This window comes from Amblyomma maculatum, chromosome 11 (genome assembly GCF_055883805.1).
Source record: "Amblyomma maculatum isolate TAMU_Amacu chromosome 11, ASM5588380v1, whole genome shotgun sequence".
NCBI lineage: Eukaryota > Metazoa > Arthropoda > Arachnida > Ixodida > Ixodidae > Amblyomma > Amblyomma maculatum.
The window spans coordinates 162,785,155-162,811,138 of NC_139354.1; the positions used below are offsets into that span (position 1 = coordinate 162,785,155).

The window sequence follows — 25,984 nt, forward strand, 5'->3', positions numbered from 1 at the left end:
TAAATAAATAGCAAGATGTTATAAATCGGATGGTGCGATTCTGTGCGGCTTCAAGCTCGGTGGCGAGATACGCTTGTGATGGGTGCCAAACGGCGGACGCATATTATAGTTTGAGGCAAATGAAAGTTATATAGGCTAGCTTCTTTATTTCCGGAGATGCGGCCTTTAAGCTACGTCGCAGATAACCGAGTGTGCGTCAGGCTTCAGCGCAAATGTTTTGAATGTGGGTTACCCATGATAGTGATGGTGTTAGGTGGAGGCCAAGATATCTGTAGGATAATGCGGGGGTAATTTAAATTCCATTTATATTTGAATAACCGTCAGCAATATGTCTCTTTTGGGGAACATTCCTCTCAAACTGTTTTTGTTGACTCTGGCGTCCCTCAGGGCTCAGTGCTTGGGCCACTCTTGTTTATCATTTACATTAACGACATCGTGAAAGACATTCCAGTTAATATTAAACTATACGCGGATGATTGTGTGCTATACTCCGAAATTAAACATATGTCAGATCAGGTAAAACTTAATGAGGCTTTTCAGAAAATTAGTGCCTGGTGTGATGCATGGCAGATGCCTATCAACTTTCAAAAAACCGTGTATATGAGAATCACTCACAAGAAAAGTCCACTGATGTTCCAATATTCACTTGATAACAACATTCTTTCCGAAGTCTCACACTACAAATATCTAGGGCTATGGATTACTAACAACCTTGACTGGACTAAACATATTGATCAAACTGTAAATAATGCAAACCGTAAACTTTTTTTTCTTAGGCGTGCATTGAGACTTTCCACACCCCGAGTTCGGCTTCTAGCGTATAAATCGATTGTCCTTCCAATATTAGATTATGCGGCAATAATTTGGGATCCATTCACCAAAACAAACGTAAATAAAATTGAAAAAATACAAAAGAAAGCAGTACGTTTTGTTTACAATAGCTACGGACGCACATCAGTAAGTGACCTCTTAAACAGGGCTGCTTTAATATCTATAACCGAAAGGAATCGCGTTTCTCGACTAAAGTTCTTATACCAATTGGTCAAAGGTCATTTTAAAATTAACATTGATGGACTAATATCTTTCTCTTCAGGTTATTCTACAAGACAACGTCACAATCTTACAATCACCCCTTTCACCCAGCGTAATAACTGCTTTAAATATTCTTTTTTTCCGCGAACAGTAACGGAGTGGAATCAACGAAGTCTTACAGCTATCTGTAACATCGGCAACCTCAGTGCACAATAATGTCCTCTGTCATGCATTCCCGGTTCCCATTTTTGAACTGAATTTAATATTGTGATCGTTCTGGTGCTCTTTCTTCATTTAATTAATTCCCTGTTGACCATGTTCACTGATGACTTGATAGTAGTGTATTTATATGCCCCAAACCTTAGTGTACTTTTTTTGTTGTGTTACGTCATTGAGCCTTTCATTTTTGCTGTTGTGTTTTTTTGCTTATTATTAATTTGTAGCCTTTGTACTTTTTTTTTCTTAATATTTGTACTTACCTATTTTCTGTGTGCCCACCCTGCGAAAATCCCTTCCTGGGATTGCAGTATTAATAAATAAATAAATAAAAATAATGAAAAGTGAGCCAATATTATACTGATGCTGATTCACTGTGCGTTTCCTCGTGAAACTCATGGATTTACACTTGCTAATGTTTTTGGGAAGGAGGAATTTATCACACCAAGAGGCAAGTGTATTAAGATCAGATTGAAGCAAACATGAGTCGTTAGTCGCCCTAATCTCTCTGTATATGACGCAATCATGCGCAAGAAGACGTAATTTTGATTTTATATTACAAGGGAGATCATTAATTTAAATTAGGAATAGTAGCGGTGACAGTCCGGCGCCTTGTGGGACTCCAGATGTTACATTGGTGAGAGGTGATTGGCTATCATTTGCGGGAGTGAACTGCTTGCGTCCTGAAAGAAAATTTTCAATCCAGCGAATTAGGTTGGCGGGAATTCCTAGTGATGATATGAAGTAAATGACTGTGAGGAACGCGCTTTAGAGTAATCTAGGAATATAGCATCTATTTGGAGGTCCATGGATTCTACTAGACGTGTATGAACTCGGTAAGCTGTGTTTCACATGAGAGATGTTTTCTAAAACCATGCTGTTGAGGATAAAAGAAGTCGTTAGATTCGAGGTGTGCCTTTAGGTTCGTAGATATAACGTGTTCGAGAAGGGACACATTGTTAGAGATATAGGACGGTCGTTGGATGCTGATTTGCGATCACCTGATTTAAAGACTGGAACGATTTGAGCGACTTTTCAATCGTCCGGCATTCCTCCGATTGTAAAGACTGGTGAAGATTAATTGTAATATCTGTGACGAGGTTTCCGATGTGTTTTTCAGTAGTTTGCTATTGATATGATCATAGCCTGCCGATGAAGACAATTTTAGAGAATCAATGAGGCTATTACTGATACCGTATCTCAGGCATCGTGACTGGTGGCGACTCTGATGGAGGCTGGGTTGAACAGCTGTGTGCGGGGCAGGAAACCGAAATAACGGTTCAAGACGGCGGCACATTGTTCTGTTTCCACTTCTCATGAGGGCTATTTGGTTCGGCCGAGACCGGAATTTGTTGGCGTTTTAATGCGAACGCATTTCTTGACCTCAACGTAGCGTCAATAAATGTGTCCACAGGGACACAAGTAAAACATCGGTTCACCGTTAGGAATAGAAACACAATTCTTCCGCTCCTCGACGGAGCGCGCAAACGGCTACATCACTCTTTTTTTATGGTATGGTATTTAATTCATGTAGTTATGTATAAAACGAGTATATATGCAAACTATATACAAATCTTTCAGCCGTTGCTGAGCTGCACTATCTCCACAGAAAACACAACTTATCAGCCGGCAGAGATAAACACCGTGTCAACAGCGCGGAGTCTGATTGGAAGTCGTTCTTCTCATAAATGTTCTTTACCATGGAACATCATTCGGCTAAAATGAATTCGTGGTGGCACAACAGGTTCAGCGTTGCGATCAAACATGAGCGTCTTCCAGAAATCATGCAGTCCAATTAGGCGAATCGTCCGGTTTAGTAACTATAGTGCATTACAGACTGTACGAATTTACAACAAAATCATTCTATATACTTCTTTGGAGTACGTGTCTAAAGAGAATTAAATATTTGCCATTAATGAAACAGTTGCTCTACTATTTCAGGCAAATAACACAGGCGGCAGTTACAGAACATAAATATTTTTTTCAATGGAGCCGTGAGTTCCCACGGAGAGCTCCGGTGTTTAATTTTGAAAAAGAACGTTTTAGTGCACGGAGAAATCGTCATGTTGGGCCCTTAGGAAGAATGGTGGTCGAAAGAGCATCGTTATCAAGGATGTTTCGCGCACATGCGCGAAACATCCTTTACGTATAAAATATAAGCACTCAATCGAAAGCCGGCCGGTGGAACACCGCACCAAAGCATAATCCTAGTGGCGGTCAGTAAAATTTCACGAAAGCACTCGGTTGGGAAGCACAGTCATCAAGTTAAGTTGCAAGATGCTCTAATATACACATGGGAACAATCGCTGCCTCACATGCTGGTGCAATAAGCCCAAACCACCTTCATAAAAAAGTCTGATTAGGTTATCACGTCGCACAGGCTCAAAATTTCATGACCAAGTAAACGTCGCAAGCGTTGGATTAATGTTTCGAGCAGTGGAGAAAGACCTGAAGCAGATAATTTTTGTCGGCAAAAGTATGTTTCAGGCCCAAAGAAATATTGAAAGCCGATGGGGACAAAACTATGAGCATAACAGCGAAGGGTCGGAACCTGCTTACTCCGGTAAAGGGCTCTTGGATTAAATGCATGCTGTGAAATACGCAGATGTTTTGGAGTCACACTGTTGTGACCGTACAACTGCAAAGTTGGCGAAGTTTCGCCTGGCGAGGTGAACTTGAAGAAAATAAAAAGAAATGCAGTCCGCCGAGGTGTTTTCTCACGCTTCGTTCGACTGTTGACCGTCGAGGGGCGCCCATTGTCAACGAGGGACAATTGGAGTGGCCCGTCCGCATACGTTCGGGAGAAGAAACGAGCCTGGGGATTACGGCAATTAGAGGCCGCTACCAGTGACCGCAGGAAAGAGTTGGAAGCCAGACGAAGCTCGTGCTTCTGAGAGGGAAACACAGCTGCACAGTAATGACGGATCTTTGAAGAAGAAGCGGAGTTTACCTCCTCGCCGTTTCCACGCTCTGCACGACAAGTGACCATGCCCGATGAAACAATACAGGACCAGTCAGTGCATCAGGCCATCAGTGCGGTGATGAGTTCGATTGGTTGCCGATATCTGAGGAATGTGCCCTGGAATTGATGGGTCAGCATCTTCAGAAAGGCGCTGGACATACCCTTAAGGACTGTGGAGAGCACGAAATGACGCTCTGAGCACTGGGTAAACGGCTCGCCCAGAGGCTTTTTCGCTATGAACTCTAAACTCTTGCCAATTTGCTGTTCCTACCTATTTCGTCATGTAAATACGTTTCTCAAAGTGCAATTAAACCCACTTGTGTTTGTTTTACCCATTTCGAAGCTTCAATCCTTTCTCAACCCGAAGTCTCCGCACGCTACCAAGTGAAGGCCGGGTCGAGTTATTCCCAGCGTCACGACAACTAGTGATCAGCGGTGGGATCTGAATCTATAAGCCATAACATCTGGTGATCGGAAGTGGCATCTGAAGCTACAAGCCACAACATCTGGTGATCGGAGGTGGCATCTCAAGCAACAAGCAGGAGCAACAATCGGCCAACAAGAGAGCAGCTCGGAACATCGATCGCATGTGTGGGTCAGTGCTTGGCTCTTCTTCTGATGTGGACCAGGTTCTAGAACAGGGTTAGATTTTAGAACTGGTAAAGAGTGTTGAAACGCCTTCAGGTTTGTTAGTTTGCACAGTTGTTTTGGAAGTAGCCGATACTCGGAGAGATCATGAACATACAAAAGCTGCAGAAACCGGAACTGTTGCTGTGTGAGGAATTGGGAATTGATACAAATGGTTTGGCACGAAAACCCATGATTTTAAAGGCAATCACTGATTTGCGAGCTGATGATGAGGAGCTCAGTGAAGCGTGGAGCCTCATCAGATAAAAAAGGGAGGAGCACCTCAGACAGCAGAGAGAGCGGGAAAAAGCGGAAAAGAGGCGGGAGCGTGAAATTGAGAGCGAAGCAAAAAGGCTGGAGCAAGAAATTTAACTCCGCAAATTAGAAGCAGAGTTGAGCAAGAGGTCAGGAAATTGTCCCTAGCTAGCGGTACCTCTTCTAAACAAGGAGGCAGATTTCAAGATGTCATTGTACATGCAGCCATATGTGATATCAGGGGATATCGGTTTGTATCATGCAAATTTTTGAACGAACCTGCGAAAAATTTTCCTTCAAGCGAGACACTTCGTCTCAGAGATTATTGACGGTTCTGCCCTGCCAGGCAGCAGAAGTTGTCGCGCGACTAAGCAAGGAGGACGCGGACAACTACGAGAAGGTAAAGGCTTGCCTTCTGAGAAAGTATAGGCTTAGTACCGAGGCGTTCAGACGTTTTCGGAACGCTACTAAGTCCAGGGACGAGAGTTACCCTGAATCCCTGTACAATGTAAGAGTCAATTTGGGCGAGTGGCTAAAGAGCACTGATTCCTACAGTGATCGGGACGCTGTATGTAGCCAAGAGAATTATTTTGGAGCAGTTTTATAACTGCCTCCTAGAAAAGGAAAGAAATTGGTTACAGGACCGACGCCACATTAAGTCGGCAACGGAAGCTGCCGAACTCATTGAGGAGTACGCTTCGCGCCGACAATTCAGCAACCCAGCAATGGATAGGCCCCGCAATCCCAAGTAAAGTGCGTATAACCGTCATGAGAGGCACTTTGCTAGATTTAAAAACGAAGAAAGGAAGGCTTCTTCAGGCAAACTCCCTAGAAAGGACGGCAGTGAGATAGGTGGGGATGTGACCAACGCTCAGAACACAAAGAAAAAGCTAGAGGCTAGGAAGCCGCTGACATGTTTTAGGTGTAATCAGCTGGGTCACAATGCCGTCAACTGCCGAAAAGAAAAAAATGCGTTCTCGTATGTCAGTGACAGCGATGAAAGTATGAAGCTTTTGGAACCCTACATGCATGATCTAGTAGACAACGGGAAGCCTTGATTCGGCCGCAACGATGGATGTTTTCCGTCCAGCCTATGTGTCGCCTTCCGATTACACAGGACAATGTGCATGAATCCGCCAGGTAGCGGAGGGACAGAGTGTGTGCTTGCCAATCGCGATCGTAGTCATCGAGGGGCCTTTCGGCGAGTTAACAACCGAGGCTGCCGTTTCAGGAAAGCTTCCGAAATGCTATCCGTATTTGTTTTCCAACAAATCGGACGTGCTGCTGCGAGAGAGGGGCATCCTTTTCGGAGACAGAGTTGTGCAAGCCTTAACACGTTCAAAGACGCGAGAACTAACTACACTGCTCATTCCAGAAAATTCCACAGCGGAGGAAACGGCAGTTAAAACAGTGGTCGATGCGGAAGATAGCGGATCAGAAAATTTTGAGAGCAAGACACCTGAGATAAGACAACTTGAAAGTGAGCTTGATGAGATGCGGAATGAGGACGTTCTTGAGAGTAACCTCTTGCCGTCAGTGTCTAGTAACCTCACGAGACTTCTGAGTGGAACCCGAGAGGACTTACCTTTACGGAAATCCCATATCTGCTCCAGATATGGAACATATGCTGCCAGATACAAATATATAAGGCAGCAAAGAAGACCTTATCTGGGCCAGATAAGGTCATATATGGTCAAAATGTTGCCCTTATATGGCTCAGATTTGGCCATATCATGCAACATATAATCCATATCTGAACGGGTAACGAGACCTTATATGGCTTGATCAGGGGCATATATGGTATCCTCGCGACCTTATGTTGCCTGATAAAGGGCATATATGGCATCGTCATGACCTTATATAGACAGACCAGGGCTATACGTCTGCCGTCAACAGGACTTTATATAACCTCATCGAGGCCTTAATTATGTAGGCGCCATAGTTATTGTATATTAGCAATATATGGCCTTCGTCTACCTTCTGCAAATATCCAATATTGGCATCATGTGATCGAGCTTCAATTTTTCTACACTGAGCATGGTCTGCATGCTTAGTGTGGTAATTGTATCCAATTTGGAAAATAGCTACGACTCTTATATTTCAAATATTCTGCAGATTTCGCTGCACTATAATTATTACACCATGTGTTCCTTAATCTAGGAGGGCGCTGGGTTATAGCTACATGCTCCTCTTTCCGCCCACTAACTCGCATTTTCATTTAAAATGCGGCAGCAGTCCGGTGCACAAAAGCATGGTCGGTTAAGTTGAGCGATTCAAAATATCAAGAGAATGGTGGCAGTTCAGTATACGGCCCCCTCCGCGCTGTCAGACGGTGACTCACCATCAGAGACAGCTGGCGGTTGCTTCGTCTAGGGCCGCAGTGGCTAGACAGTGACTCCTCTCCCGCGTTCCCCACTTGCCTCTCAGACAGCGGCGGCCCCTGCGTCGCTGGCTCGCATTTCATCTCTCCTCCTCGCTGCCACGCTCTATACCGCGTAAGCCTCGCGCTCTCCGTTTTGTGTGTGCTTGCTTCTTTCCCCTCCCCCTTTCAACTCCGTACGCCTAAGCACTTGGTATCTCGTTCCTTTTCGGTGGCAGACATCGGAGTTCGGTGCGGCTGGCGGGCCTGCTGCATGTTGTGTAGGCTGGTGCGTGTGTGTGTGCCAGCGCCTGTTCGCTATTAGCTGTGTGCATGTAACAAAAATGCGACAGCAAACATGCAAGAGCTTCAGTCTGACCGTCGGCACAGAGGAAATTACTGTGTCCCACTGCGGGTGGAAGCTTCCTCCCCAGCCTTGGCAGCGAACCTGATGGTCGATTGAGCTTTTCGGGGCTTCTGCCCTGGGTGGCCCGGCCAAATCTTCATCATTGTGTCGGATCGCACCCTCATCGTGCCGCCTCACCTTCACGCCCGATCACCAAAACCGTGAGCGTGAGGCTTCTTGTCGGGAACTAGCACTTGCCAGCCTCAGGGCTGTGTGTATACCGAGGGTCAAAGACATGCTCATCCGTTAGTAAATATTCAGATTCTACTCATTTACGCGCGATACTATAACAAACTAATGAGATATCTGAACAGAATAATGTCTACACGAGAAGCTAAAGTGAAATACATTAACCTATTAAATTAGATATTACATTTTTATTCTACTCTTTTACACACAGAGCTTGAACCAGTAAATGCTTTTAGTTTGAGCTGGTTTACTTGCGAAGCTAAAGAAAATAAACGGCTAATAATCGAACTAGACTATTAAAATGGAATTTAAAGGTTTGTCGACGCCGGAAAAGGTACCGCTAAACCGTACGGCGATAAAACACACACTTCTGGGACTGCTGATAATGCCTAAACCTTAGCAAAGTACATATAGGCTGTCAGGAAGTACTGGTGTTACCTTAAGCAGAGACTGCAGTGCAAAATGAGCGAACGCGCCTAACTCGTGGTTGCTTTTCAAATTAGGAGAGAAAACAAAAAAAGCATGTCCGATGGCATTTGTCATAACAGCGACCGCTCTGCCCCTAAACCAAATCAAGCATGAAGCTACTTAGGTAGTGCAAATAATACTAATAAACAACGAAGGACCCTATCCACCCACTGAAATTTGTCAAAATTGCTGGAGCGAAAGACAAATTAGCAACGAAATGTACGCAAAAATATCACATACTGGCAATTACCATCCAATTTACTGATTGGAAAATTAATCGTCCATCAAAATAATATATTGTTCAATTTATTACTTTGGTGGAAGATTAATTTTCCACAGCTCGATCCAACATCCACAGAGCAACAATGTAGAAAGATGGCATTCTGTTCTCAAACGCGTCCTGAGAGGACTGTGCTATGAAACAAGCGCAAATGGGATGCCTGCCTGCCTGCAGCACTTTTCGCTTTGCGCTCGGTGCCGCACGAATCCAGTTTAGCCCACCCGAGTTGGTGCACAGAAGCTCACTGCGCCCACCTTTGCGAATGGTGCGCGAAGTCTGGGAGGGGCACGGAGAAGACCCAACAGTGGTAGAATTGATTCGGAATCCATAACACATAACACTAAGGAACTCGTTGACGCCAGCATGAAGTCAGCCCAGGCTCATTCCAAAGTGTACCATGATAAGAAAGCCCGTCAAAGGACGTTTCGTATCGGGGACCACGTGATATTGCTTAGGGCTTCAGGCAGACTAAGCTCGAAGTACAGTGGGAAGGACCTGCTGAACACAAACTACGCGGTGAAAATTCCCGGTAAGCGTAAAGAAGTGCGCATTTATAATTGCAACCTTGTGATACAGAGGGAAGCCGTGGTACCTTCATGAGGAGATGGGTGACAACTTGGTTTCCCTCAGCGGAGAAGAAAGCAACGCTCAGGAAGTTCTAAAAAAGACGGAGGAGTACTAAAGAAATGTCAGCTGTCTGACTTGAATAGCACAGTTTGAGGCCTGCTTCGTGGACAGGCCGGGCATAACTGATTTGACTTGAGACGTGCCAGTGCTGCCTATTTTCTCCAAGGCAAAGAGAAATTCTGGAAGTAGATCGCATGCTAGAATTGGGAGTAAAACCCTCGGAAGCTCGCCTATGATATTGGTAGAAGCTCCAGGCAAAGACCCGAGGCCTGTGGTAGACTGCCGAAAGCTAAATTCTCGCACCAGGGATATTGTATCCTATTCCGAATATCGAGGAGAGAGTGGAACAGGTCAGTCCAGCGGCCTACCTGACTACGCTGGACCTTACTCGAGAATACTGACAAGTGCCGCTCACTGAACGCGCGAGCAGATGCGCGGCTTTCGTCACTCCGACGGGCCAACAATGATGAGTGTCGGGCTCAAAAATGCTCCGTTTTGTTTTTCCAGTCTCATGCATTGTGAAACATTCGCGGTGCCCTATTTAGATGACATTGCGGTTTTTTCCGACTCATGGGCGGACCATATGGTGCATCTAAGAGCTGTACTGAGCCTTTTTGCATCAAGCTGGGGTAACCGCCGATAATTGTTGTCTGGCAAGGGCGATCGTGGACTATTTGGGTCACAATTTGTAGGTCAGGGTTTCAGGAAACCCAGCGAGATTAAGGTTTCTGCGGTAGCAGACTACCCGCGGCCGAGAACCAAGACGGAAATTGGGGCATTCTTGGGGCTAACAGGTTTCACTACATCCCTAACTATTGAGCTTTGGCGAGCACCTAGGACAGAGCCGAAAAATGTGGTCTGTGACGAACAAAAGGAAGCCTGAAGGCTGTGCTGATTAGCCGATTTCGAGCTCCAGACTACGACCGAGAATTGACGGTGTGATGCAAGTGATCGAGGGCTGCCAGAGGGATGATGTAATTAGCATTCCGTGCTCTACCTGAGCACAAAATAGGACCTATCCAAAAATTGCTATCTGGGAGGGGCCAAATTCACTGCAGAGAACAGTCGCCTACTGAGGTGGAGCTTGATTTCACAGCAGTACAATTATTAAATAAGATACAAATAGGGGAAGTTAAATGGGAATGCGGACGCGCTTAGCCGCTGTTTCTAAGCGGTCCGAGGTGCTCCTCACCATGTATCCAAATTGATACTCTTGCGCTTGTATATATGTTACTATGTAAAGCAGCACGTTTGGTTTTCTAGGCATACGCAGGTCCTGAGCGTCTTGAGTGCGGGCTTTTCTCGAGCAACGATGGCAGTTTTTCTTTTGACCTGGTCTCTTCAGACGGAAGCCGAGTGCTTGCTTGGACATGTGTTGAGTTTCAGAGACACCGCAAGCAATTTGGCCTACGGCAATCAAAACAATGCGACAAGTGAGAGTGAGCTTCAAGTGTTCATGTGCAGGCCATTAAGGCTATGCAGCAGCTGCCACTGCTGCCCTCCGTGACTCTTCTGGCGGGGGAGGAGGCTGTTGTGACCGTACAACTGCCAAGTGGGCGACGGTTCGTCTGACGAGGTCAACTAGAAGAAAAATAGAAAGAAACGCAGTCCCGTGAGAAACTGCCCGAGGTGTTTTCCCATGCTTCGTTCAACTGTTGACCGTCGAGGGACGCCCATTGTCAGCGAGGGACGATTGGAGTGGCCCGACGTTCGGGAGAAGGAAGGAGCCTGGGGATTACGGCAATTAGAGGCCGCTACCAGTGACCGCGGAAAAGAGACGAGGCTGGGAGCCGTCTCCTTGGCGCCGCTCGTGCTTCGAAGAGGGAAACACACCTGCACCGTCATGGCGGATCTTTGCAGAAGAAGCGGAGTTTACCTCCTCGTCGTTCCCACGCTCTACATGACACAAGTGACCAAGCCCGATGAAACAATACTGGACCAGTCAGTGCATCAGGCAGACAGTGCGGTGATGTGTTCGATTGGTTGCCGATATATGGGGGATGTGCCCTGGAATTGATTCGTCAGCACAAGGACTGTGCAGAGCACGAAATGATGCTCTGAGCCCTGGTAAACTGCTCATCCAGACGCTTTTTCGCTATCAACTCTAAACTCTTGCCATTTTGCTGTTCCTACCTTTTTCGTCATGTAATTATGTTTTCTCAAAATGCAGTTAAACCCACTTGTGTTTGTTTTACCCATTTCGAAGCGTCACGACAACACTACCTCTTGCTATTGGGGCGGTGTTGAGCCAAAAAGCAGGAAATTTCGAAACATCTGAGAGCCAGAGGCAATGCTAAATTGTTCTATCGTGGATCAAACTGTCGATGCTCAGCACATCAGTGCAGCACAAACAGCATATGCAAGCACCTCATTACCAAGAAGGAATGGATTACTGTTGTCACATGGTGGTTACGAAGCCGTAGGCAACAATCGGACAGTCTTGGATTTCACTGAAAATAAACTCTTTATTGGGTGTCCTGCACCCTCAAAAGAATTAAGCAACTCAGCGGCGGCGATAGCAGCAGTCGTACTGTGTGGCGTTGAACTACGAATGCCCGCCCAATCGGCCTTTTGCGGGAAGCGACTGCGCATGCGCCCAACCCCTAGCGGCGTAGTCGCGAAGCGGACTGGTGGGTTCGTGGCCGCCGCGATCGGCTCCGGCGGTAGGGTAAACAATCTGGCGCCTGCCCGCGGCGCCTGCATTTCTGCGGTTGTTTCAGTGGTCGTTGTTGGATAGTGCGACGCTCCTGACGATTCCGACTACTTGTGTAGTGTTTGATTGCGACACACAATGTTTCAAGGGAAGCGGCCTCGCCTTTTTTCGATTTCCAAGCGCTTCACGAGACAGTCTTCACCGCGAAGCTTGAATAAAAGCTGTTCGTCGGCAGGACGATCAAGAGCGCCCTTGGGAGCCGTCGAGCGCATCAGGACTGTGCGGGAACCACTTTGTAACAGGTACGAACTAGGTACTGAGGTTAAATATTTTTGTAAGCTGTAATGAAACCTTTTTTAATGAGCAGGAAAGCCCTCGCTATGATGTAGGCACAGTAATGTCAGCCCCCACGAAATTGTCAGGTGTGTGTGCCTTGGTAAGAAGAAAGGCAGACGCGTTAAAAAGTGAGCATCGCTGCTATGTCAACCATAAATCTAGGTTTGTACAGTGCAGAACAGCAGATAATCTACAAAATTCATCTTTCTTGTAAAAAATACTACATTGGGCAGACTGGCAGTTGTTTGAATATCCGGCTCTTCGAACATAGAAAATCTTTAACCCCTCAGTTCAGTTCAGTTCAGTTCAGTCGTTCAGTCGTGTCCGACTCTTCGTGACCCTATGGACCATGTCACGCCCCGCTTTCCGGTCTCTCACTATCTTCCTAACATCACATAACATCATCTGCAGTGCCTCGAGGATGCCATCTAACCATCGCGTTCGCTGCCTTCCCCTTCTTCGGTGACCCTCAATCTTTCCCAACATCAAATCTTTCTCCAGCGACTCCTCTCTTCTCATCAGATGACCAAAGTAGCTGAGCTTTAACTTTAGAATTTGACCCTCCAATGAGCAGTCAGGGTTTATGGTCGACAATATCGACTGATTTGATCTTCTGGCAGTCCAAGGAACTCTCAAGAGTCTTCGCCAGCACCACAATTCAAACGCGTCAATTCTTCGGCGGTCAGCCTTTTTCACAGTCCAACTCTCGCATCCATACATCACAACTGGAAAGACCATAGCACGAGTTATACGGATCTTGGTTGGTAGACTAATATCTCTGCTCTTTACCAGGCGGTCAAGGCTAACCATTGCTCTCTTTCCCAGAAGCAGGCGTCTCCTAATTTCATGGCTGCAGTCTCCTTCCAAGGTAATCTTGGAGCCCAAGAACAGAAAATCTGCCACAGCTTCCACTTCTTGTCCATTGATGCTCCAGGACTTGATAGGGCAAGACGCCATGATCTTTGTCTTTTTAATGTTCAGTTTAAGCCCGAACTTCTCACTCTCTTCTTGTGCGCGCATCAGAAGTCTCTTGAGTTCCACTTCACTTTCTGCCATTAAAGTGGTATCATCCGCATATCTAAGGTTGTTGATACATTTTCCAGCAATCTTCACTCCAGCTGAAGACTCGTCCAGACCGACCTTCCTCATGATGCACTCTGCATATAGGTTAAATAGGCAGGGCGACAGTATGCAGCCTTGCCTCACTCCTTTCTCGATCGGAAACCAATCAGTAAGACCATGCCCAGTTCTGACTGTGGCCTCTTGCGCTTCATACAGGTTCCTGAGGAGATAGATGAGGTGAATTGGTACTCCCATCTCTTGGAGAGCTTGCCACAATCTGCTGTGATCTACGCAGTCAAACGCTTTCGCATAATCAATAAAGCAGAAGTAGATGGGTTTCTGGAACTCTCTTGCTTTTTCCATGATCCAGCGAAGGTTAGCAATTTGGTCTCTAGTTCCTCTGCCCTTGCGAAACCCAGCTTGCACGTTCGGAAGCTCTCGATCCACATACTGCTGCAGCCTACCTTGGAGGATTTTCAACATCACCTTGCTAGCATGCGAAATAAGCGCGATCGTGCGGTAGTTGGAACAATCTTTGGCACTGCCTTTCTTTGGAATGGGGATGTAAACAGACCTCCTCCAATCCTGTGGCAACTGCAGGGTTGTCCAAATCTTCTGACATAATGTATGCAGAATGTTTACAGCGTCATGGTTGAGGTTTTGAAGCAACTCAGCTGGAATGCCGTCAATTCCGCTAGCTTTGTTCTTAGCAAGGCTGGCTAAGGCCCATTCAACTTCACTCTTCAGGATGCCCGGCTCGAGATCAGCAATCACAACCGTCTTATGTTGGGTTTGCACATTCGGGTCCTTCTTGTACAGTTCTTCTGTGTATTCCTGCCACCTCTTCTTTATCTCTGAGGCTTCAGTGAGGTCCTTGCCTCGTTTGTCCTTTATCACGCCCAGCTTAGCACAGAAGCTTCCTTTGATATCTTTGATTGTCTTATACAGAGCTCTTGTGTTCCTTAATTGGCTGTTGTCCTCGACTGCTTGGCACTGTATGTTCAGGAAGGCATTCTTATCTCTCCTTGCTATTTTCTGAAAATCCGCATTGAGAACCTTGTATCTTTCTCTTTCCCCCATAACTTTTGCCACCCTCCTTTCCTCAGCTATTTGCAAAGCCTCTTCAGATAACCAGTTTGCTTTCTTGCATTTCTTTTGCTTTGGAACTACCTTAGTAGCAACTTCTTGTATTATATCACGAACATCAGTCCACATCTCTTCGGGCTCTCTGTCTTCTAGATCTAATTCTTGAAATCGATTCCTCACTTCCACAGCATATTCTAATGGAATTTGATCCAGATCATACCTGAAAGGCCTTCTAGTTTTCTGCGTTTTCCTCAATCGAAGCTTAATTTTGGCAACAAGAAGCTGATGATCGGTGCCACAATCGGCCCCAGGCCTTGTTTTTACTGCTTGTATAGCGCTTCTCCATCTCTGCCGGCAAAGAATATAATCGATCTGATTCCTGTACAGACCGTCCGGTGAAGTCCATGTGTACAGGCGCCTCTTGTGCTGTTGAAAATGAGTATTCGCTATGGTCAGGTTGTTTTCTTGACAAAACTCTACTAGGCTCTGCCCAGCTTCATTTGGCTCGCCAAGACCGAACTTGCCTATAATTCCGGATATTTTTTCATTCCCGACCTTAGCATTCCAGTCTCCTATGAGAAAAACGACGTCTGATGATGGGGTGCAGTCTAAAAGGCATTGTAGGTCCGCATAAAATCTCTCAACGTCAGCTTCTTCAGCAGTAGTGGTCGGTGCATAGACTTGGATAACTGTTATGTTGAAAGGGTGACCTTGGATCCGAAGTGAAATCATTCGGTCGTTTTTGGGGTTGTACCCTAGCACTGCTTTGCCCATTCTTCTGTTTACTATGAGAGCGACCCCATTCCTTCTCCTGGATTCGTGCCCACAATAAAAGACATAATGGTCGCCGGAGTTAAATTCTCCCATTCCGGTCCACTTGAGCTCGCTGATACCCAAGATATCAATGTTCAATCTGTCCATTTCTCGCTTGACGACATCCAGTTTACCTTGCGTCATAGATCTTACATTCCATCTTGCTATGTGATATATCTCCTTGCAACATCGGACTTTCCGGTCGCTTCCCGACACATCCACAACTGAGCGTCCTTTAGGCTTTAGCCCAGCCGCTTCATTCGTCCTGGAGCTACTAGGAATCGCCCTTTGTTCATCCCCAGTAACATGTGGGACGCCTTCCAACCTGGGGGGCTCATCTTCCGGCGCCATATGATTAATGGTATTGTGACTGGCCATAGGGTTTTCTTGGCAGGAAATACTGGAGTGGGTTGCCATTACCTTCTCCAGTGAATCACTTTTTGTCAGAACTCTCTGCCGTGACCTGTCTATCTTGGGTGGCCCTACACAGCAGAGCTCACGACTTCATCGAGTTTCGCAAGCCCCTCCGCCACGACAAGGCAGTGATCCATGAAGGGGTTTAACCCATACATCACAAGACAATTTGCCTAAACATTGCACGAAGTGTAAATGCCGCCCCATTTTCGATAAAACTATCATTCTTGGCACATCGCGCAATCAACGTACACGATAAATTATAGAGGCATATCATATCATGAAAGGAGGGGACAAGTGTGTCAGCGAAGCTTCTATTAACTTAACAAAAGTAGATATTACATACCTAGAATCAGTGGTCAAGTAGTTTTTCTCACGTGTGTATCTTTGCAGACTTGCCTTTTCTCCACATTTTTGTCATCTTTTTTTCAATTTCACCACTTTATTACATGTACTTGATAATTTTTTTGTATCCTATATATTCTGTTAGCTTTTCTAATAAAAAATCAGTTGTGAGTAAGGGCTCGTGTGTGTTTCCTTCTTTTTTTGTCCTTGTCTTCTTTGCGCTACGTTTCCTAAAATGCCCTCCATATCACCGAGCACCCTGATTTCATCCCGAAGATATTCAACTTTTGAAGCAACGAGGCGAAGTGGGTGAATGCTATGAGCCGCTTTCAACGTGCGACAAACCGGACAGTGAAACAAAAGTAACCAGAGGAGTCAGCGACCACCTGCCAGAACAATGCTTGTGGGGACAAACGTGCACACGTCTAAAAGCTATAGAATCTAGTAAACATTTCACTTAAAACAAAAACATGGAAGAAACATGTCATCAACCTGCCAATATTTGAAGCTTGTTTCTAGGTGTCGAATATTGTTGTTTTTTTGACGAACTTGAGTGGCTACAACACTGTTCTCAAAGTCAGACCGTAGAGATTTTGATGGCTGTCCCCTAACACCACCAAGTTCGTCGCCTCTGAGAGTGTTCATTAAACTTTCATGTAGCATTGGACTATCCACATTCAGTTTCATTGCCATATGCTGGTAATGCATTGAAACTTGATCGGTTACAGATGTTGCTGCATTATTAAATGGACATTTAGTGTCACATGCTGACTCAGAGGAGCGAGAAGGCTGTTTCAGAAACTGGTAGATATGTGGTTGCAGCGTTGCTAAACTTTCTTTTCTCACATATTCTCAACACCTCCACCAGATGTCACGTGATGGTGACCAGGGTCGATGACACAAATGAAGAGTCGGTGATTGCACTGCACAAACTCTTTATTGAGCTGACTTGCGCCCGCAAAAGAACTAAGCAACTTGGCTCCGGCGATAGCAACAAAACGTGCTCGTCGATCGTCGAATAAAGAATGCCCGTCACACTCGTCAACGCTCAATTTAAAGGCTGCTCAGAACAATCTAGATAACGTTGCAAACTGCTGCTAGCACAAGGTGGAATATTGTAGAAACATGCGCAAGTGATCGGAATCTTCGAGACAAATCTCGGCGCATCTTTCGCGACAAAGAAAATGATAACGCGTCGTATCGCGACAACGAGCATGAACAAACACGGGATACAGAATTGATACGCGTGCCAGAATCACAGCGATAAGGCCGCATGCCGGTGGCTGTTAAAAAACAACAAATACAGTTTTGAAGGTTTCGAGGCAATATGTTGCCACTGCTTCAGCAATCAAGAATCAGTCATAGCAGTGCATCTCAGGGTTATCAAGTCATTGTTTAAGACATTAGCATAATGTACAGAAGCATGGCATGGTTCAGTCACTTCAACTTGGCATTTTTGTTTATTTGTGTATTCTGCAGTAACGTAGTAACTTCGCAAAGGTGGGATGAAGTACATATGAAGTGGGATAGAAGTACACAACAACTATTACAGACTGCACAGTTCTTTCATTTACACTGCTAATTAGAGCACTGCATGGGCCGTAATTATTGGCCTGGGCGGAGCCCAAACAAATTCTTAACTACTTGCCCAGCCCTCAATGTGGGTGAGCCCTGCTGAACACACTTCACTAATGCAGATGTTCTGGTTACTTCCAAATTCAGTGCAAAAAAGGCCGAAATAGTAGCATGAAGCACTCCGGGTTCTGGTTGCATTGGTCTTTGTTTTTTTTTTTCTTGCCTTACATCCCATTTATACGAATGTTTCGAAACATTACGTTTCGTATGTAGCCTTCATCTTTGAAGCGGTGGCCCTTGCTTAACTGGCGATCGCATCGCATACCGGACGACTGCAGGTACAGCTAAATTTGTTCGTCGGTGGGCTTCGCTGCATTCCTCGGGCATGATACCCAGCCATCACTAAGCCCTAGATACCCGCCAGGTATCAGGTGCTGCCCAAGACACGCCATCGTCGACAGAACCAAAATTATGTGCGCCAAGAAAGTGTGCTCCGCAGCGGGGCTCAGCGTGCGGAGGACAAAGGAAGTGATCGTGTCTCTTGAAAACGAGCATGCGCCATAATCATGGTGCGTCGCCCGGCCCCACGGTTATTTAAATAAGTATTTAAATACCTATACCTAAAAGGCGTTGACTCACAATGGAGGAAAAAAATAGGCTGCTGCTCACAAGGACGAAGAAATAAAGGGCGTTAAGCAGCAGCTCAAAAACACGGAAGGTCAAAATTGAATAAATTCCATGGAAAGGAAACAGAGTGTGGAATTATACCGAAAATGGAAAATGCAGATCAGGAAGGAAGATTTCTTTGATAACTCAAGAGGCAGTGCCCTACTTTTTGAAGCTAGATCAGGGTGCCTTAGAACACGCAGCTACAAAAAGAAATTAATAGTGGAGATGACGCATGTACTGTATGTGGGAACTCCAGTGAAACAATTGACCATATTATGATATTATATTCGAATGTAATGGTATCCATCCGGAAGTTGATGCAGGCGCAGTCACTGTTCCTGAAGCTCTGGGGTTTATAGATAACAGTGGCCGGGCGAATAAACCGGCGGTGGAAACTAGCAAAAAAAAAAAACGACTGGAAGATTGGTGGCTTAAAAGTAGAGAAGTGACATAATGTTAGTAGTGTAGAAACAAAAATTTAATAAAATGAATGATGGTATAGATCACCAATCTAAAACGATAATTAGGATATAGGGGGAAAAAGAGCATGATAGCAACAGCTGCCCCCCCGTTTCAAAGGGGATGCTGGTGTATTCCATCCATCCATCCACCCACACACCCTCCCACTCATCCATCCGTCCGTCCGTCCGTCCATTCATTAATTCATTCATTCATTCATTCATTCATTTAGTCAGTCATTCATTTCATTTATTTCATGCATTTCATTTCATTTATTTCATTCATTCATTCATTCAAGTCCGGGCGGAGAGCTTTCGTTTCGGCCCCCGCGCGGTCGGCTCTTGCTCAATTTAGGATTTATGAGCGGCATTTCACACACTATGGTGATGCCACGTGCAAGTTTGCTATTGATAAGGTGATAGCGGCATGTAATCATACTGGGTTTTTCCAAGTCAGTCGTGGATTTTTGTTTACAACGAGAATCGAGGCAGTCGTGCGCTTCGCTGAGTTGGCACCCATTTAGTGGCGTTTCAACCCCTGTAATAACGTATTACATATTATAATCTCGGGACAAGGTTTAGGGCCATTTATTCAGCGTGCACTTTTTTGGGAAACTTACTATTCAGGACAGTAGCGTTCAAATTTATTGTTCAGCCTCTTCTTCCGTTTTCACTGGAAATAATATTCAAGTGGGTACCACCACCTAAACATACTAGCTAACACAAACTGTTGCAAAAGAAACAATACAAGACAGCCAGTTCAACGACACGCCCGCAACCTCAGACAATTTTTTTTTTTCGTTTGATTATAAAGCCGCGTGATGCACAGAAGACACGCAAGCCTATTTTGCAAGCGAATAACTTTCCTCGAAAGAGGTTTATGTGCAAGCGTGATTTTTTCCACTGTCAGATTGATGTTCTCTGTCGATTTGATCAGCAGTGGTCGCATTAGTTTAGTTCGGTCTTTAGTGTGACTGCGGTCTTCTCTCTCGCAAATCAACTCCGGACATTGCACAAAATAGGGCAGAAGGGATGAAACCAACATGTTGCATAGCTTGCTACTTCTTCTGACCTCCGGGCACTTCATCACCTTGCTAACAAAGGTGCATGGTAATTTTCAGATACCTTAGGCGTCCATCTTCAAGAATTTGATAAGTAAAGGGTTTTGCAGGAATCACAAGGTACCTAGCGGAAAACGGCTACAAACAGTTAATAAAAGGATGGGGACTAATATAATAAAATTAATGGAATTAGTCATGAGAGGTTGCGGCCAATTACTGCACCAGGGTGGCCAACTCCTGTTCTGTTGAGGGAGTGCGTTGCAGGAGCTGTTCACCGGCATCAGGTCGCACCCCAAACCTGTTTTATGCAATTCCATCGACACGCGGATTTCTTTTTTTTTTTTTTTTTTTTTTTTTGAGCCGGTGGAGAATTGCGCGGCACCGGGATTTGAACCGCTGTAGCTATAAGTACATAGCGGATAATATAGATGAATTCTATAGTATTAATGAGAGGGTGGCAGGCATCGTAATTAAGCTTAATAAGCGGTATAAACTGAAGGTTGTACAGGCCTATGCACCTGTAGTTATGATGACCAGGCAGTTGAAAGTTTCTACGAAGATGTAGAATCGGCAATGCGAAAAGCAAAGATGCAGTATACTGTACTAATGGGCGACTTCAATGCTAAGGTAGGGAAAAAGCAGGCGGGAGACCAGGCAGTAGGTGACTATGGCATTGGTTCTAGGAATAGCAGGGGGGAGTTACTAGTTGAGTTTGCAGAGCGCAATAACTTAAGAATTATGAATGCTTTCTTTAGCAAACGGAAGAACCGGAAATGGACATGCGAAAGTCCTAACGGGGAGACTAAAATTGAAATTGACTTCATACTGTGTTCAACCCCCGCCATTATGCAAGATGTAAAGGAAATCGGGAAAGTGCGATGCAGTGACCACAGGATGGTGAGGTCCCAAATTAGCCTAGATCTGAGGAAGGAACGCAACAGATTAGTAAGAAAGAACCCCATAACGATTTAGCGGTGAGGGGGAGGGCAGAAGAGTTCAGGATCTCGCTACAGAATAGGTATTCAGCTTTAATCGAGGCTGGCGATATTACCCTACAAGCATTGAACAATAATTTCACAGATATCGTTACTGAGTGCGCTGTAGAAGTAGGCGGTAGGATAGTTAGAGAGGATCCCGGTAAGCTGTCTAAGGAGACGAAAGATTTGATTAAGAAACGCCAGAGTATGAAAACTTTCAATGCAACAGACCAGATAGAATTGGCCGAGATATCAAAGCTAATCAATAAGCGCAAGGTGGCCGATATAAGGAAGTATAACATGGAGAAAATTGAACATGCTGTAAAGAACGGGGGAAGACTTAATTAAAGCGGTGAAGCAGAAATTGGGCATAGGCAAAAACCAGATGTATGCGATAAGGGACAAGGCGGGCAAAGTCATCACGAATATGGACTAGATAGTCAAAGTAGCCAAGGAGTTCTATACAGATCTCTAAGTAGCCAAAGTAGTCAGGACCGTAATGAGATTGGCGGTAGGGAAAAACAGTCAGACATTCCACCAGTGACGAAGGACGAGGTCAAGAAAGCATTAGAAACTATGAAAAGGGTGAAATCAGCTGGAGAGGATCAGATAACTACAGATTTGTTGAAGGACGGGGGGATATCGTGCTAGAAAAACTGGCCACCCTGTATACGCAGTGCCTGGTGTCATCGGCGGTACCGGAACCATGGTAGAATGCAAACATTATTCTCATTCATAAGAAAGGGGACTCTAAGGACCTTAAAAATTAAAGACCAATCAGCTTACTGTCTGTTACGCATAAGGTATTTACTAAGGTAATCGCTAATAGAATCAGGACAACCTTAGACTGCAATCAAGCAAAGGATCAAGCAGGGTTTCGAGAACGGTACTCTACTATCGATCATACCCATACCATCAACCAGGTGATAGAAAAATGCTCGGAATATAACCAGCCCTTATACATTGCATTCATTGATTACGAAAAAGCATTTGACTCAATTGAAACCTCGGCAGTGATGCAGGCATTGCAAAATCAGGGGGTAGACGAGCCGTGCGTGAAAGTGCTGAAGATATATATATAGTGGCTGCACAGCAACCATAGTTCTGCATAAAGAACGTAAGAAAATTCCCATAATGAAAGGAGTTAGGTAAGAAGACACAATCTTCCCAGTACTATTCACAGCTTGCTTAGAGGAAGTGTTCAGAGACTTGTAATGGGAGCAGTTAGGGATAAGGGTAGATGAAGAATACCTCAGTAATCTGCGATTTGCTGAGGACATTGCCTTGTTAAGCAACTGGGGGGATGAACTGCAAATAATGATTGATAACCTAGAGAGGAAAAGTAGAAAGGGAGGCTTGAAAATCAATCTGCAGAAGACTAAGGTAATGTTCAACAGCCTCGGGAACAGCAGTTTACATTAGGTTACTGGAAGTAGTAGGCGAATATGTCTACTTAGGACAGGTATTAACCGCAGATCCGGGCCATGAAAAGGAAATAACAAGAATAAGATTGGGATGGAGCGCATTTGGCAAGCACTCGCGGATAATGACTAGCAGCTTACCGGTATCGCTCAAGAGGAAAGTATACAACAGTTGCATCTTACCTGTACTCACCTATGGCGCTGAAACGTGGAGGCTAACCAAGAGAGTTCTACTTAAGTTGGGGACAACCCAGAGGGCTATGGAACGAAAAATGGTAGAGGTAACATAAGAGATAGGAAGCGTGCAGAGTTGGTCAGAGAAATAACTCAAGTTACCGGCATTCTAGTGGAAATTAAGAAGAAATGGACATGGGGAGGACATGTAGTGCGAAGAGAGGATAACCGATGCTCGCTTAGGATAACAAACTGGATTCCAAGGGAAGGAAAGCGTAGCAGGGGGCTGCAGAAAGTTAGGTGTGCGGATAGGGTTAAGAAGTTCGCAGTGGTCAAGTGGATGCAGCTAGCACAGAACCGGGTTAATTGGAGAAATATGGGAGAGGCCTTCGCCCTGCAGTGGGTATAGTCAGGCTGATGATGATGATGATAACAATAATATTAATGGAACTCGATGATATTTAAAGTTTTGTAATATATAAATAATGAAAACAAGGGCAGGCATGAAAACAGCCAAAGTAAATAATAATGTTTCATGAGATTCTGTAAAAATATCCATACTTTCTCTTTCATTTCATTTTCATTTATTAATACAGTCAGCCACCAAAAGGGGGTGTAACAGGAGTGGAATATACAAAACAACGCGATGAAAATCAATAGTCAATCAAAAATTGTCTCTGAATGCACACACAAACAAAACAAAAATGAATTACACTGAAATCGGAACAACAGCCATCCTACACTACAGCAATAGAACCTCATCACCCAGTGGTAGTGCCATAGATGAAATTTTCTAAATGGCGTACAAATTCAGATAATGATGATGATCGAACAGCAGAATCTGGAAGAGAGTTTCAGCCCTTACAAGTTCGCGGGAAATAACTAAACTTGAAGCAATTATTTTTTATAGCCGGCAATGGAATGAACCTACTATGACGATGCCTTGATGTCTCATTAGTTTTGATCTCAAAGTAGTCTGATTTATTAATTTTTAGATAATTATTGATAATGAGGTAAAAGGTTTTTAGTCTTTCATACCTGGTTCTGCTTTCTAACATTGATAGTTGGGCTTGTTCGCAGAGGTCTGTTGAAGAATGGTTACGGCGGTATTTATTATATATAAACCTTGCAGCGAGCCGCTGAATCCTATCTAGCTTGTGAATGTTAGTTGCTGTGTGAGGATCCCATACTACTTTGGCATATTCAATAATTGGTCTGACTAGGGTTTTGTAAGCCAGGCACTTTACATCCGGGGTAGCACTGTGCATTGTGCGCCGCAGGTACCATAGTGTTTTAAAAGCTTTGGAGATGACATTTTCAATGTGGGTATTCCATGGTAGGTCTGATGTAAAAGTTAAGCCTAGGTATTTATACTGATCAACTCTTTCGAGCATGTAACATTTATTTGATAATTGAAATTAAGAACATTCTTCAATGGATTTGCAAGATAGCCAGCCAAATATGCAATCCTTGCTAACTCTATGTCAGCTGCTGGTTCACACCACACATGAAGAATACAAGCTGACTCGGAAACTCTCTCGCAGCAGACGTGATTGCAGTGGGCAAGGTATAATCACGAATGCCAAGTTTTATAGCTGCCTAATAGTTGATAGGTGCATTTGCAGACTTTGATGCCTGCAAGATGCCAACCTGTACAAAGCATGGCAAAATGTGTATAATCTCAGTCTATATATATATATATTTTTTTCACTAGTGGTACCTTTAGTATTTTCTCTGAGGTGAGAACTGCAGCCCTTCTGTCAACTCTGTCGTTCCCGCCATTGAATTGCCTTAGGCTGCTAAAAAGCGATACTACAAGATCGCTGTTAAGGACCTGCTTTAGGACGTATCGGAAGCTGAAAATAATGCACTAGTAAGGCACACAGAAAACATTGTTGTAAGATACTTGATGTGATCAAGAAGGTACTTAATTAGCGGCACTGTTAATCTGGTTGTCATGATTGTTGCTTCGTACGTTTGCTCTGTTAGCCTTTGATTCGACGTGCCTCCTTGGACCTGAATGTCTTCGATATGGCAAACTCCAACTCTAACCAAAAGAGTCGCTCGTCATCTGACAAATTGAATGGCTCCTCTTGATGTCTCCATGGCTTCACTGATGCGATGTGGTGCGAGGCATACCATTTTGATATCATTGTCAGAAAAGTGATCGTGTCGGAGCTATCCTGAAACTCACATGATTTAGGAAGACACTGGGGGTTGTCCAGGAGGAAATGAAGTGTAGCTATAACAATTTGGGAAAATATATTATTGGCCTGCACACCTTCATTTTTTTCAAGGTTGTTTGGCTCAGCATGAGCCCGCGTGAGTAACTTAACTTGTAATGTGGGCAGTTCGGGAACACGGTGGGGACAGCTGAAGGAAGCAGGATCTCCAGTTTTATGTTCTTCCTGTAATCGTCATCTGTAAGTGCAGCCAGTGACTTGTAACTCGGCTCCCACCGGCTTCCTTTTCCGTCCGAACCCTCCCGAGATATGTTTTTCAGCCATGCTGCTCGACGTTGTGAATCGCACGGGAACTTGACAATTTCTCCACCTTGGGGAATTCTTCAGACCTTCATATCTTTTCTTGCATTCGTGGTGCACAGCGGCACACAGCAGTTGCGTGGCATGCATACGGTTAGGGCGCTGTTGACACAGGCACTGATGACACGCACGCAGAACTATGGGAACCACGCGGTTATGCTGAGCAGTCAAAACGAAAACGCGCCAACACAGCGAGCGCTCTCCTTCCGCGTCGCCGGCGGCCCCTCGTCATGGAGTGGTGGCGCCCCCACGGAGAATGGCTGTGGAAACTAACTTCTCCCAATACGCGCTTCCTCAGCCATTGAGGCGCGTCACGACGGGTCACTGATAGAGCCCCGTGCTGCCGGCCACCGAAAACAACAACAAACAAAGACTCTAATGGTTCGCAGTTTAGAACACTCCAGGTGGCTCCAGACAAAATACAGCGGAGACAGGCTTGCTTCACAGAAGAGTGGATCGGTACAGGGCTTAAGAGGTGCTCATTTACAATGAAGCGAGACGAGCAATTCCTGTAGCAAAGCGGACCCCTTTAGAACAGTAGACCCAATATTCACCCGTTCTGGAAGAGGAAACGTGTATTTGTGTTGAACACGGCTTTTGCGAGGTCGAGTTGTAGCAAAGCAATCTGACCGTGAGAGCAGAGCATGTTTCGAGGGTTTTACGCGCAATGTATGCATTACTTTAAACGGCGTGGCCCCTCAAGCCGCATGTCCGGTGAGGGCAAATGAGAACTGGCACTGCACCTGTAGGCGACTTTGATAAAATTTTAAATAATTTTTTGTCATTCACATTTGTCAACGTGACTGGACGTAGTTTCTCTTTATCAGTTTCCCTTTATCGGGAATTCCCCAAGGTGGAGAAATTGTCAAGAACCGCAGAGATATTTTGTTGTGACGACATCTTAGTTGTTTAACCTAAAAATAACAAAACTGGGGCAGATGGGTGAGTGAAAGACAATGGAAACATAGTCGGAATG

At 45.0% G+C, this 25,984-nt stretch overlaps 1 protein-coding gene across 1 annotated transcript in view; it reads left to right on the forward strand.

The window, feature by feature from the left end:
• Nucleotides 1-25,984, forward strand: part of RyR (Ryanodine receptor) — a 1,181,579-nt gene that overhangs the window by 426,362 nt on the left and 729,233 nt on the right. The window lies entirely within an intron of this gene.